Raw genomic sequence first — 14,750 nt, forward strand, 5'->3', positions numbered from 1 at the left:
GGCGCGCCTCTCTCTCTCTCTCCCTTTCCTCCCCCTCGTCGATTCTTTACGGCCGATAAAATTCCGCGACGCGAAACGCGCGCTACGAGATGACGCTTAATCCTTGATGAAATGCTCGGGAATGCAAGCGGCGGCGATTACACGGTGCGCGGGTCTCGTCGTGCAACGCAACGCGGCGATGATAAATTATTGGGAATTATCGCGGTAATGTGCGTCGGCGCGTTGACCACTCAATTTCGCCGTTGTTTCATTTACCGTGGAATTTCGCGTTGTATCAATATATATCCGCCGGCGATTTATAGCCCGGGCCGTTAACGTGATAAAGCGCTATTAAAGTTATTGCGATTGCGCGTACGCGTCCATCGAAGGTCAATAATTAGAGAAACGGACGGAATATGTCGCCACGTTTATAGAGGAAACGTGTGCGCGTAGCCTCGTTAGCGGCCGCGAGAGCGAGCGATAAAATTGCATCCTCGGCGAGAAAGCGCCGTCGTTGATGTTAATCTCTTATCGGGGCATTTAATCGAGAAACGTCAACTTTGTCAAATTTTAATTTTCGATTTTTAAGATACGCAATCACGCACTCGCGCCGATTGTTGTTGCCTGTCAACGGGTCGCATCGACACTTCTCCCTCGCTTATAGCGGAATTATACCGGTTTCCGATCCTCGACTCGGCCGCGTCTTTTATTTCGTTATGCAAATTCGGGGCGTAGTACTCTGATTAATAAATCCGGCCGAATCGCGGCTGACAGTCCGGCGGCGAGAATCGCGCGCGAAATCAGGTCGAGACGTGAAGGTAAAAGGGTGCGTGACGTGGTCCAGAGCTCTAGCGGGAGAGCTTATTAAGGCCTCTTCAACTCTTCGAAGTTGATGAACCATCGACGATGGTCAGGGATGCTGCCGAGACACGCCGATGATCCACCTCCTTCTCCTCCTCCTCGCTCGCTGGATGTTATCCCATTCTTCTGCTTCTCTTCCTCTCGATCTTCCTTTCTCCTTCTTTCTCGCGCTCTGGTCTCCGTGCCTTGGATTTACCTACCTCGGGCACTCATCCTGTACCATGTCATTATGTCGTTATTTCCGACAACGAGCGTGTCTCGGCGAACTCTCTCTTGTACGCTTACCTCCGTTCCAAGGCGGCTACGGGGCGCGAAGCGAGTTTCGCTGGAAATCTCGCGGCAAACATCACTTCCGAATTGTTAGCCGCTCCAACAGATCTTGACGCATCGCCCGCAATCGTTCATTTCAAAGTCGCGTGAAACCAAACAGTAATCCAAATCAATACGAGTGTACTAATTAAAATATCGATTCATAACATTTATATAATTTATAATAATATATATAATTTATCTCATTAATTTAAATAATGGCGTGAAAGAAAGCAATGTCTATCGATGGGGTTTGTATTCGCAAGTACATTATTTATCGTGACGCGGGAGTGGCATTTAATCGCTTAGGTAAACTTGTCTTGAGTTTCGAAGTGTGTCGTGCGTATGTCGAGAGACGTGCTTACCGCTCGCCAACAAATATTGCCAATCTCGCTTGACCCGGCTCGGCTCGGCTCGGCTCGACGAGAAAAGCAAGCGCGCGCGTGATAACCATTCCGAGTTCGTTCATTACGTTTGCCACCTCGTTGGTGACGACTCGCGGCGATTAGAAGCCCGTTAACGATTCGTCGCGGCGCATTTAAGCGCATTTCGCGGGAATGCACACACCGGGACACACATCAAGGCTCTTTCTCTCTCTCTCTCTCTCTCTCTCTCTCTCTCTCTCTCTCTCTCTCTCTCCATCTCGACTATGCGGAATCGACCGTTTCGCGGGACTGTCAAGTAGCTCCAAAGACGGTCTACCACAACACGATCCACCGCCGTCATGAACGACTTGCTAAACGATCCGCGTACATTCGGAGTATCGCCGCTTGCGGAATACAAAGAGTTTTTAAGAGGCAGAATGCCTTTCGTTCGCAGTCCAAGTCCGATCCGATCGAGTAATCGGTTTTCGAAAGCGAGGATTTCGCGATAAGGGATTTCTCGGCACGCGAGAAATGCGCAATTAGAACCGCTCCGGCCGTGGCCCCGATGTTGGATCCGGCAAAGAATCGATCGGCAGCGTTGCATTATTGGAAACGGATCGGAGATCCGACTCGCCGCGAACGGTGGAAATTTCATTGGCGAGGATCGCGAACTTTCGGACTTTACGGTGCAACGCGCTGTCGAATGGCCTTTCCACATCTCTTGTACATCCGACTCTCGCGACGACATCGGCTCGGATACTCGAGCCGCGTTGCAACCCCGTCGACGTGACGGTGGTTACCGCCGGTGACAAAGGCAACGGATGTTGCTGGAATTCGCGCGACTGTCGAAAAACGCCGTAGAAAAAGCCATACTGGAACTGTAGGAGGGGCGACGAAGTAAGCGGGGGGTATACAGAGAAGAAACAAAAAAAGCACACACGAGCGCGCGTTCCGTGCCATTTTCGTGCGCAACGAAACGCGTCCCACCAATTAAAGGGAACGCGAGGTTTCCCGAAAATAACGGACGTATCGAGGCGCACAGTTTTGGAAAACGGAAGCTAGAAAGGGAATCGGAGATCGGGGAGGGTGGAGACCAAGAGCGAACTGCAGAGAACCGAGTGGCTCGCTCTCTGCAAAGGTCTCGCTGGATGCGCGCGTGAAATACAAAACCTTTATATTAAATAGCGAGGTTCTCGAATCGCGATGCATTTTATTCAAAATTCGATATAATGCACGAAATCAAAATTATATTGCCGCTTCTCTCGCTTACTTATCTTTAAATAGCAGCCATTGTGCAAATATCATACGTTGTTTATTCTTTTTTTTTATTCATTATTTTTTTATCATTTGATAAAGTGGTAAAGAGTAATATTTATTGTTTCATTTTTTCTTGAGCTTGCTTCAAAAAAATATAGTTTCGTCTCTCTTTCTTCCTTTTGTTCTACTAGACACGAGACACGTTTATCCAGATATTAATGAGAATAGCGTGTAAGATAGAGAGGCTTATGACCTACGCTGCATTCGGAGCATTTTAGCGTGCCCCTAGAATTCTCCGGAGATTCGCAACGACGACGGTGACGACGGTTTTGTCCCGGGCACACCCTTTGTCTGTTCGCTCCGGCGGAAGAACTACGGTATTGTTCTCATTGTAGAGATATCGGCGTACGAGCGACCTACCGGAGTAGTAGGTGGAGAGAGAGAAAGAGAGATGAGGGAGAGGGTCGTAAGGGGGATGCGTGACGCCGGTCAGAGATGCTCGCGTGATACATACCTATTCGGTATGTTCGCTTCTCTCGGTCGTCGTCGTTCCCCTTTCCTCTCGACGTCGTGGCCGCTAATTGTTTGCCAATCAAGAGCCGTCGTCTTAGCACTCGTGGGAAGAGAGTCGCCGCTTTCCTTTCCCCATATCAGGTAGCTCGTTCCAGGCTGCGGAGACAGATATAGAGAAAGAGAGAAAGAGACAAGGAGGAAATGTGGTGTCACGCGTCGCGTCGCTTCGGATCGCATCCGATCGGTGATTTTACGCCGCATCGTGTCGCTGCGTAGCGGCAAGACGGAGATTGATGAGACAGCGTAAATTCGAGAGTCTCTTCGGGATCGGGATGAATTTAACGGGCGTCCGAACGCGCGTTTCTTACGATCCTGCTCAGTCGTTCCTTCTCCGGTGGAGAATGGCGTGGAGTGCGTGATTAATTATTCGATCTCTCCGCAGCGGAAGAGACGCGCCTTCTTCATCGCCGGACTTTTATTCCGCACTTGTCGGATTATTTCGTCGCGCGACGCCGGAACGAGTCCTCCTCCCCTTATTCGATTCGAGTATTTATGCGGGATTTGTCTGGCGCGAAGGCGCCGTTTAGTTCCAGGCATCGGCGTTCGCGGTCTCGAAGTACTTTTTGCGTCCTCCGGAGATCTTCGTTTTTCTGTCGACCCAGGGATTGCCCTTTTTCAGAAGGATAATACCGCATAAGGCCGTTAATGCCAAGATGGCCGTGCGATACGCCGTCTCCATTACGCTACCTACTCCCCCTTGTCCCGAGAACCCTACTAATTGTTTTCCCTACGTCCAACGTGGGAAAAATTGCGAGCGGATTCGCGGACCGAGATCAAGCGCGAGATCGTTCCACCTTAAACGTGCGACACGACGAAAAAAGAGAAGATCAACCGATAAGTTTAGTCGAGAACTGGCGTAAATAGGATTTTGGTAAAAATATTATTTTTCATTCGATTGTATAATTAAAAACATCAATATATCGAAAAATATGAATTACGTGCGATATAAAAGTTTATACATGAGAGTTTCTGTATAGTAGATGCAAGGTTCATTAAACAATTAAGCGTACTCAAATGTAATACTAGCTTTCGAGCTCTCGACTCTCGAGCTACTCGTCGAAGCGGCTTCTCGCGAACGAGGTCGTCATCGTCAAGTTCATTTGCCTGGATACATCCTTTCTCTCATTACGCGCCAATTGCGATGACACGCGACAACGAGATTGCCCACGCGACGAAATTTATATCCTTCTCGCGGGACAGGACGAGCGGTTTCGTCTCGTCGCGTCGCGTCCGGATCGTTCAGCGGGTGCGCGTTTGACGTAATCGCCGGTTTCAAGAATTCCGACGACGACAATATTACGCGAATCCCACGCGTGTCTTTCGCATCCATCTAGCTGGAACGGCCGTGTATCTCGTTATCACTTCGTTTTCCTTTGACAATGATCACGATATGCATCTTTATTCATTCCGCTAGTGCAATTTATTCATTGCCACATGTGCATTTTATTCGCAAGACAGCATTTCTTGAAATTTATCCATGAAACATAACTTACAGCATAAAGTTTACTCTTAATTTCAAGATAAAAATTCAAATACTTTATATAAATATATTTTTTAATCTTCTTATAACAGAGAACAATAACATTGCTTTTAGCTGTAGCAATCTTTACATTATTCATGTTCGCACGAACAGCTCAACAGCCGGAAAAATGCGATAATCGTTGTTCCTGGAATTCTATTCTCTCGCAGCTTTCTTTTCCAAACTTCTTCTTCTCTTCATTCTCAGACGAGCATAGATTCCGAGAGATCGCATTAGAGCCAAGCCACTACCCGTTTACAGTTAACACCTGAGACCCCGTAGATCCCTAAGGGGACGAGCACTCCGCGTATAAATCCAGAAAGGATCACTCCAGGGTTTTTTCTTTCCCTTCGATGACACGGCGGTTCCTGCGGGACAAATGAGCCAGAATAAATACCAGGGTGGACCGTGAACGCCGAAGAATGCCCAGAACTAACCACCCTGAAAACGGAAGCGGGAATGTTTACGATCGCCACGACCGGGGACGCTGTTCAAAGAAGAGTCACCGTCTCGCTGACTTCTGTTGCTATACGCAGGTCGCGCGTCTCCACAAACAGATCATTGTAAGTTTCTCGATGGCGGAGCAAACCTCTGTGAAATACTCCGTAAATAATGCATCTTTCGTCTATGATATCTGAATGAGAAGGAAAGGTCTATGCGCGCGAGGCGAACGAGATATTGAATAAGGATATGTAATTACGATAGAAGTGAAATAAGGAAAAAAAAGGATAACAATGACCATTTTAGATGAAGAGTTTGTGACAATGAATACATTACTTTTCTTTTTTTCGTCGAAATCTAAAAGACGGGTATCTTTTAGGCTGTAGATTTGAAAGCTCGCTTCAAACGAGGAGGGATTTTGAAAGGGACAAATGAGCGAAAATAAATATCACGTAGGATCATAAATAACATAGCCGAGAGGAGGACTTGACAATCTTGAGAGAGAGGGACACGAGCTGCCGCTGCAGCTCGGTTATCGGGTGAATAATTAATTTATTGGCCGCGCTCGTGCTATCTACTTAGGTAGGATTTCACGAGGCCCCTCTCCCGCCCTTCTAGCCACCGTCGGGATATTATAAAACTCGTTCCACTAGTTTACCCCCCCGTCGCTCATTTACATTTAATTGGGGAATCAATCCGGGTGTGCCGGGGTGTATCGTTACAGAATATTTATAAGTTCTTTGTGCATGTAATTTCGCGCGCGAATTTTAATTTCGCTGACGGGAATCGAACACGGCGATCCTTCCCGACGACATCTTTTCGCCGTCCGCGAAAAAAAATATCAATCGCATTAGTTTATGATTCGTTCGGGGATTCCTTCAGTCGCGCCTTTAACGTTCACCAATCAATAATTCCGATCGCATCGGCGGAATGTGTGGGATCGAAAATTAATACCGAACGCACACCTGGCCACCGTCGTTACCGGCGGGCGATACGTCATATCTCTCGTCGGCACGCACTAATTTATTACAAACCCACTCTAACCCATTACGGACTTCAAAGCGACACGGGCGCGCCATCATTGTTTTCTAGCGTTATGAACGCCGCTGGTGGCGCGAGGATGCGAAAACCGTTGAAAGCCGCACGCGTCAAGCTGTAGAATGAATTAATCCCATGAATTAATGGCAAGGTATACATATACGTAATATAGACCGCGTAAATTATCGTGCTTGCAAATTCACCGCGTTTAATATTCCGCTCAACTTTTAGCTCGAAAATCTCTCATCCTCTTTTTGCAAAGCAAACCGCGCGAATATTAGACAAACAAAATCCCCGGAATCGCAACGCGCGTTGCGAGGTCTTTATCTCGTCAAGATTCTTTCGCAGAGATCGTTCGAACGAGAGACTCGTCGTGCGTGGGTAGCGCGTTATTGCATCGGAGAAGGGAATCTCTCTTGCGATGTCTCTCCCGGTCTTAGAAACTGGGACAATGTCGACCATAATTCTAGTTTCACCATGACGCGTGCCTTTATATCGTGCGTCCGGCGACGGCTACCACACGCGTGTATTTATTAATCGATAGGCCGAGCTATCGACAGGCGCGATCACCACCGTTACGACACATTGTAGGCAGCGGGATCAAGTGGGTCACGTGTTTGTACGGCCTGCGAGACTCATCGCCATGTGATAACCACTTAAGCACGGCGGACTCGTCGACTGTCCGTTACTTCTCCCTTCTCCTTTTCTCTAATTTATCCGACGTTCCTTAACCAGTCTCTAGATAGGCATCTAAAAGGGAATACATCCGTACATTAACACAATTACGATATAAATTTCAAATGGCGCGGCTAATAAAAATGATTATTCTAATAAGGCTCTAAATCGCGGCGCGCATAACTAACTTGGAAGTAACGATAAATGTCACGCGCGATATATCACGGCGATTAAGCGCACGATAAGAAAATCGTGCGCTCTTGTTTTGGTAGAAAATTCAATCTACTCCGATCGACCTCGTCGAGAAAATAAATCTGCGCGCGAAGGCAAACCTGTTTGCAGAAGTCCGTACCGCCCGCGGATCCCCAGAGTGCCGTTCGTGATTTAATGCCAATAACGAAGCGTGAATCGTGAACGAATCGAACCACAGACGTCTCCGGTTATTTTTTCGATTGTCAAATGTTCTCTCGATCGGATTCGATTTTGCCTGTCTGTCTCTCTCTCTTTTTTTCTCTCTGTCGCGAAAACGAAACAGAGAGAAGAGACGCTCAAGTTTAAGAGAGATGTAAAAAATGAGCTTTGCCAGGGCCGTGATCGAGTCGAGATTTGACTCATTCGACGAGAGCTCTTTTAATCGAAGTAGGAAAACGAGCTAGCCAGTCAGTCAGCCAGTCAGCCAGCCAGCCAGCCAGCCTGCCCTCCGCCTCGCCTTTTCTTTCCTCCTTTTTGCTTCGCGGCGCGGCTATTTTAAGCGTTACGGCACAGGAAGTTTATAGCGTGTACGGTTTCGGGCCTCCCGAAGAGGCGGTTCCCCACTTCTCCCTCTCGAGAGACGAGCGACGCTTCTCCAAATAGAAAACGCATCCCGATCGTAATCAGTGACAGCCTAATTTCCCTCCTCCGGACGACGGTCATCGTTCATCTTTAAACGCTCAAGGTTTTCAAGCCGGAGGTGGGGCAACAAAACTATCCTCTAGTTCCGTGATGATGTTGAAGACTCGCCGTGTATTTTTCCAGTCGAAATAACCGCTGACGGATACTTGAGAAAATATCAAAGATTACGAAAGGAACGTTTCGTGAAGTGTCGGTTATTCGAGCATCATCGACAGAGAATCTCCGCAATTTCGAGTCGGTGCCCGGATCCGTCAGCGTTCGTCGCTTATATCTCGTTGAATCCCGCTTCGCGATGAGGGTACAACAATGTCTCTCCCTCGAAAGATCCCGTCACGGTTCGTCTGGAACACGTACGGGAGACCTTAGGACGATAGAAGAAGCGCAGGACCGGCCAGTTTCCAGAAATCGTAAAGCACGATTTTAGAGGGAGGAAAGAGAGGAGGGATGGAATGAGAAAAATGCGTGACTATGGATGAGAAGGTGGAGGAAGGGGCTCAGGTTTTACGCGCGGGTGTGCTTTGGCATTTTGCCTCCTTTAAATTGCAGTCCGAGACCGTCGATACCTCCGCTCCGGACACAAAACAAGCCCTCGCTCGCTTTTTCATTCGGTCGGACGGAAAGGAGGGGGCGGGAGGGGGAAAGGGGAGCAAAAAAGGGAGCCGGGACGGCCTCGCGCAACGATGGAAACGCGCAACTCTCTCGCTCGTGGTAAGAAGAAGGGGGTTGCGTTGCCTGTAAATTCCCCCGTCGTCGTCTTCCCCCCGCGCCTTCTTACCGCTCTCCCCCGTGGCCATTTTGCGATGGAAACGGCCCTCGACGAGAGAGCCTCGGTTATTACAGTGCGAACTCCCGACAGCCCGTTTCGAACGCACAGAAGCGACCTGGAGGCACAGCATCCAGGTACTTTAACCCTAAACCTGGCGAAACTAGGGAAATAAAGTTTATATTATGTATGACAACGACTATAGGATGCAAAGAGATCAAATATTTTTTGTAAATCGCAATAATTTTAATAATTATAATAAAAATAGTGGAGTGAAAAATTTAATAATAATTTTCAGAGGAATCTCGCAAATAATTTCAAAATACATTTTAGCCACAAACGAGAAATTGCCTTATCCGGATCTAGATGACAAAAAGAGGGATGTAACGTGAAGTTTAGAGTTGATCAGCTTGTCACACGATCTCCGGATAATGGCTGTCGACCGATATCGAACTCCTGTCCGTTCATTCGTATGATCGATCGCAGTCCTACGAAGGTAGGAAAATTGCGCCGAGAACCGAGAAACCGAGGCCGCGCCTCGTCGAACGTTAATTTCGGACCGGATCGGATTCTTCTTTTCTCTACTGCACGCGCGGCGAGTAAATGGAAATGACGTGTTCATTATATATCTAGTCGGTCTCATTAGTTAGAAAGGCGGCGTTAATGCGACCCGCCTCGCGCTAGGTGCGATTTATTATACCCGTTGCGTACACATTGCAATTCTTGCGTTCTTGCTTCCTTGGCAAGTAAACTTACGGACGTTTCGTCTGGTTTGAGTTAAAATCTGAACGAGATGATTTGATTTTTTTTTTTCAAAATTGAAAAATGATATCTTTATAAAATAAATGAAATTCTCTCTGAAAAATCTTTATTAGATATATAATCTCGGCTGATTGTAACACGTTCTAGATGTTACAAGTAATAGCTCTTAAGATGTTACAATTTCGGGACGTTACTCATCCAGAGTTAAGTAGGTCTCCGTGCTGTGCGGGTGGTCTTTCCGTTTGCAAAGGCCGGACGATTTTATGGTTTCCGCTCACCCGAGACCTAAGCCATCGTCATTTTCAAGGCTCGTTCGTAGCTCAAATTAATTTCCCTCTAATGCCGCTGATATATTGTTGCGGGCGCGTCGGCTCTCGGTATTACGGCGGCGTTAAAGGGAAATTAATTGCGGGTTCATGCGCTCATTGCGATAATTGGTTAGAAAAGAAGAGTATCTCACCCCACGAGTCTATTAACAAGAGGATAATAAGGATAAAAAGGATAAAAAAAAACACAAATCGTTGCTCTCTCGCAGGAATATGGAAGAAAAAAACATTTTCCGACCAGCGTCTCCGCTAAAACCGTGAGAATCGAAGAAAATGAGACGGTCGTTTGTTTAGTAGATTACCTAGAAGTGAACGGATATACACAATGAGCTCTCGCGCGCCGATGGAAAGACCGTCGACCGCAGTGGCATTTGCATCATTCACCTTGAGAGGTAGATACCGCGAGATGGAAGGAGAGAGAGAGAAGAGAGAGAAAGAGGAGAGCGCCTTGTGTCTCACCGCGGATTACGTTCGAGGGAATTTATCGCTCGGTTAGTAACACTGAGATGCGCCTCGCTCGTCTTCGTTTCCCTCTCCCTCTCCCCCGCTCTTTCGCTCTTATGGGATCCCATCCCATTAATCCTTTCGGGGCGCTGAGTTATTATAATATATAGATATAAATAAGGCTTTAATATAGTCGGATAACACAGTACTTTCTAATAATTCTCTCTTATTGGACGAATACTGATGCAACTAGTTCAAAGCGTCTTTAAGCAACAATTATGAACAATCAGTGATTTTTCGAGTAAGTATATAATTAACGAAGAATATTTAAATAATCTCTTTTTTTGAAAGGGGGACGCTTGTATTCTTCTCGTCGACCTGATCTCCGCGTCTAATAAAATCGCGACCTCATGCGCGACCGCCCTTTCTCCTCGGCAGTCCCTCTACTCGCGCTTTTTATTCGCAGTTAATATATGAGTGACGACGATTCCTTCGTAATGGTCTCGCCGCTGCTCTCTCGTGTTTCTCGGCGCAACCGCTCGTTATTTCGTCGAGCACCAGTAATTCCGCCGGTTCTGCGCGTCGCGAAAAAGCGATAGCGCACGATTGTCAGCGCTGAAATAATAACGCGAGAGCGCGCAAAAGAAAAAGAGAGAGAGGCAGCTTCCCTTCTCCGTCCGAGAGGACAAAACCGGCCGACTTTCCGACTCTTGTCGCCAAACTCGCGTCGCGCGCGGATTTGTTTGAGCGCGCGTGCACCACGCGGTATCTCTGTGTCTCCTGTTACTTTAATAATCGAGAGACGATCTTTCAATTAAAATATTCTGCCCGGTGATTTTAAACATTTGCGCAGCTATAAAAGCCGCCACGCCTCTCCTCCGCGCGGGAGAGCCGATCTTTTTCCTCATCGCGACTATTTCTCGCGTATATATAACAGGGGAAAAAAGAAGATGAACATATTATATCTTCTATAGGTAGCCCGCCGAGAGAGACTCGTAAGCAGAGAGATTAAAATCACGTGTTGAAGTGCCCCGCTAACGAGGCGAGCTATACGTTGATTCTTGCAAACGTAACTAAAATCTTTCACGTATGTACATGAAAATAATTATCCGTATCAACGTATATCGGGAAAATATCCAAAATCGGATTTGTCCCATTAGAGAGCTACGTGGTTCAATGCAATGAAAGAGAATCCCATCTTTCGGACCGAGATAAAACGGAAGAGTTGAAAGAGAAAAGTGCGAAAAAAGGAAAAGAGGAAGAGGGAAGGAAGAGAAATCTGTGCATTACCGCTGGTGAACGATGAAAGGGGGTGTGTGCGCTAGTCGGTAATAGTCGGGTAAGGTGCGTTGTATATGAGCGATTCGCAAAAAAAAAAAAAAAAAATCCCGTGACGTCACGCTAGGCCACTCCTGCGGTTGACCGAAAGCTGAAAAAAAGGAAAACAAAAGTGCATTGCAATTCGTCGCTTCTTATTGTTTACCGCAATTGGCCGTCAATGACCCTACCCTCGCTCTTCCCCTACCCCTTCCCCCCTTCCCCCGTTCGCCTCTCCCTGTTATTGTTTAGCTGGCCGCGCGCTTTCCGCCGTTTCATTATGCCCTTTGTCCGCGCGCGCGGCTTTTATCGTCTGTTTAATATTTATCACCCGGTGCACGGGTGCAATACTAATTTCTTCGGGTCGCGCCCGTCGTTCGATCTCGAGCGTCAACTCCGAGGGCTCGTCGGTTTGCGAAAATTGCCCTCACGCGTTTTTAATCAGTGACCAAATTGTCGATCTTTATGCAACTGCGAGAAACGGTTGAGTAGTCTGCGAAAATAGCTCTGAAACAAGCAGAAGAAAAGTATTCGAAATCAACTTTTTCATTTTTTAATTATATTTATTTAGGAAAAATAACTATTTAAAAACTATTAACATAAACTATTTAAAAACTATTAACATAAACTATTTAAAAACTATTAACATAAAAGAGTAAAAAAAAGCAAATGCAGGTACTGTGTGTTTTGGATAAGTAAATTAATTAAATAGATCAAATTTATTTCAAGACGAATAAAATACAGCAGTTTATGGCTGAGGGAAGAATATGTCGACTTTTTTGGCATCTTTTTTTATCTGAGGGGTAAACCGCTGAGGGCATTGCGGTGTACAGATTTGAGGCATTACTGGGCATTGCTTGGGCATTACTTGGGCATTATTAGGTTTTATTGAAGTATTAATGCGTATTATGGATGTTATTAAAGTATTATTAAGTCTTTTCTTACAAATAATAATTTTAAATTTATTAAAATTTAAATTATTAAATTTTAAAAATTTAGCAGTAATGCCCAGGAATTGGGCATTAGTAGGCATTAGTGTACATAATTTTGATCAGCGGTTTACCCCTCGTTTTTATCTTAAAAAATCATGTATTCTTGATAATTTTATTTAGGATAATAAATTGCCAAATTGATAACAAGCACAATAAAAATTCTAAAAGACTAATTCTAGGATGAAAATTCTCTCGTATGAAACATTCATATTCATTTACGTTGTTCGCAGTTTATTAATGAGTACTCTAGTCCACGTTCTTGGAATGAAAAATGGTGATTGAGAATATTAACGCGCAATCATATTCTATCTGTGTCGACATTCTAATCTCTGTTGCATGTCGCGGACTAATAAGAAACTCACGATTAAGCGAATTCTCATTTAAGACTAAACAAGTCAGGCGCGCGAGCGCAGCGCGAACGGCGAATTAAGGTTCTGGTCACAAATGACGAGAAATTTAACATTAGCGAGATAAAATATACCCGATATCATCGCGGTCTTCGTGTGACACGAAGATGACGAGCTGGGCGTTTCTAATTAATGACAGTCGAGAGAGAGGGGAGGTCTGAAGACTCGGCGCGGCGTTTGCGTGACTCAGACCCTCCGCTTTACCCACTTTTACAGGTGACTAGTTTGCCTGCTCGCACATCACGTCACGTGATGTTGATCCTCTCAGACATCCTGTCTCTTTAAGTCTGTAATTCTTCAAATCAACGTCTCTTTCTCCGACACATTTCAAGTACTCGTTTCAAGCAAGCGCTTGAACTTTCAGCGAGCTATCATTTTGTGCGAAAGATTGATCGCCGTGAATTTGATTGAAATCCGATGGATCCAGAGTGGCCACTCTAGGATCAATTCACGGATGCGACCGAGGCCTTTCGGAGCGATAGAGGAAGGCTCGCCCGGTTACACGCCCGATAATTTATTTCACGCGAGCGAGAGTAAGGCGCGCGATCGAAGGGCTTTTTGACACAGATAAGAGCCGCTGAAATTCGACGGCGATATCGATGGTTCATGCGTGGCTCTCGTGTGGGTGCCGCTGCCGCCGCGGGTGCACCGGTTTCCGAGGCGCTCAGATGGGCAGCCGATATGGTCCGCTATTAGTCTCTGCATGCTCAGAAGCACTATAGCGTCCCGTCCTCTCCTCTGTCCAAGTGCAGGAGAAGAGCGAGCGCGCACCGACAGAGAGAGAAAGAGAAAGAGAGAGAGCGAGAGAGAAGACCGGGGCTTTTTGGGGCGTAGGTAATAGTGAGAGAGTGCCCATTAGAGGCGAATCGCCCAGGCCGGAGAAGGCCTCTCGCAAAACTTCGCACCTGCCCTATACCGTCGTCATAATGCATATTCATAGCGAGCCTCCGGACGGAGAGGGCGCGCTTTAATCCCCGAAACGTAACTAGACGCGGACAGGAAAAACCACCAGGCTGGCGCGGAACACAAGGATGAAAACTTTCTCGTGACTCGTTATTTTCGGCTTGCGTCGTCCCTCTGGGCCGCAAAAGGACAGCGCGTCGCTAATCCTTGATTTTCGCGGAAAGAAGAAACTACGTCCGAGAGATGCTCTCTTCCTCTCTCTCTCTCTCTCTCTCTCCCTTTCACTCCCTCTCTCCGTTTCTCTCTCGTTCGTCCACTCGCGGTTAAGGCGGCCGCGCGAGTGGCCGAGAATAATGACATTATTGCGGGGCCGCTCGCAGCTTATGGCAATTAAAACTTTGGTAATTGCCGTGGGCGAGTTACGTAATTACCACGTCACGACATGGCACGGTGCGACAGGACGACGAACGTTGCGTTTCGTCGCTCTTTTGGATGCAGATTTCGCCAATTATTAGCTTCAAATTCGATTTATCGAATACGATTCGTTCTCGATTCGGCATTTTTCGCTCGTTATTCGCGCACGCCCGGTCCAAAATATATATCGAGTTCTACCGAAATCGTTGATACGGCCTTCTTAAGAAGGAAAGACAACGCCACCGTTGTGCTTGGAGCATTTAACGATTGGCGATAGATATCGTTTAGCGTTGCCTGGTGCGGTCACTGTTCGCTATCGCGTGTAAATAATAATTGCTTACGGCTGCATGTTTATCGCTGCATTATCTAAAGTATCTCTTTACGCTCCCAGCACACATACACACACACACACATATATATATACATATATATGAGTAACATTTTTTAATTTCTTCATTTGACAAATTTTTGTGAAAAATTGAAGCGCATCCTTGGCTCGCACGGAAGCTTC

General features: G+C 46.6%; 1 protein-coding gene and 1 long non-coding RNA gene across 3 annotated transcripts in view; one reads left to right on the plus strand and one right to left on the minus strand.

Moving 5' to 3' along the window:
• LOC145975629 (protein pangolin, isoforms A/H/I/S) overlaps positions 1 to 14,750 on the plus strand; it is a 179,321-nt gene that overhangs the window by 26,825 nt on the left and 137,746 nt on the right. The window lies entirely within an intron of this gene.
• LOC145975635 (uncharacterized) lies at positions 4,887 to 7,457 on the minus strand. Of its 2 annotated transcripts, XR_014440030.1 has the most exons (4): positions 7,350 to 7,457; positions 6,831 to 7,092; positions 5,301 to 5,454; positions 4,887 to 5,231 (listed from the first exon to the last, which is right to left on the minus strand). It is a non-coding gene; the product is annotated as an uncharacterized LOC145975635 (long non-coding RNA). The 2 variants fall into 2 exon arrangements; XR_014440029.1 differs by having other exon boundaries at positions 5,301 to 7,092.

This window comes from Camponotus vicinus, unplaced genomic scaffold (genome assembly GCF_025532165.1).
Source record: "Camponotus vicinus isolate PSW18456_S1 unplaced genomic scaffold, iyCamVici1.0 SCAF_8, whole genome shotgun sequence".
Classification (NCBI taxonomy): domain Eukaryota; kingdom Metazoa; phylum Arthropoda; class Insecta; order Hymenoptera; family Formicidae; genus Camponotus; species Camponotus vicinus.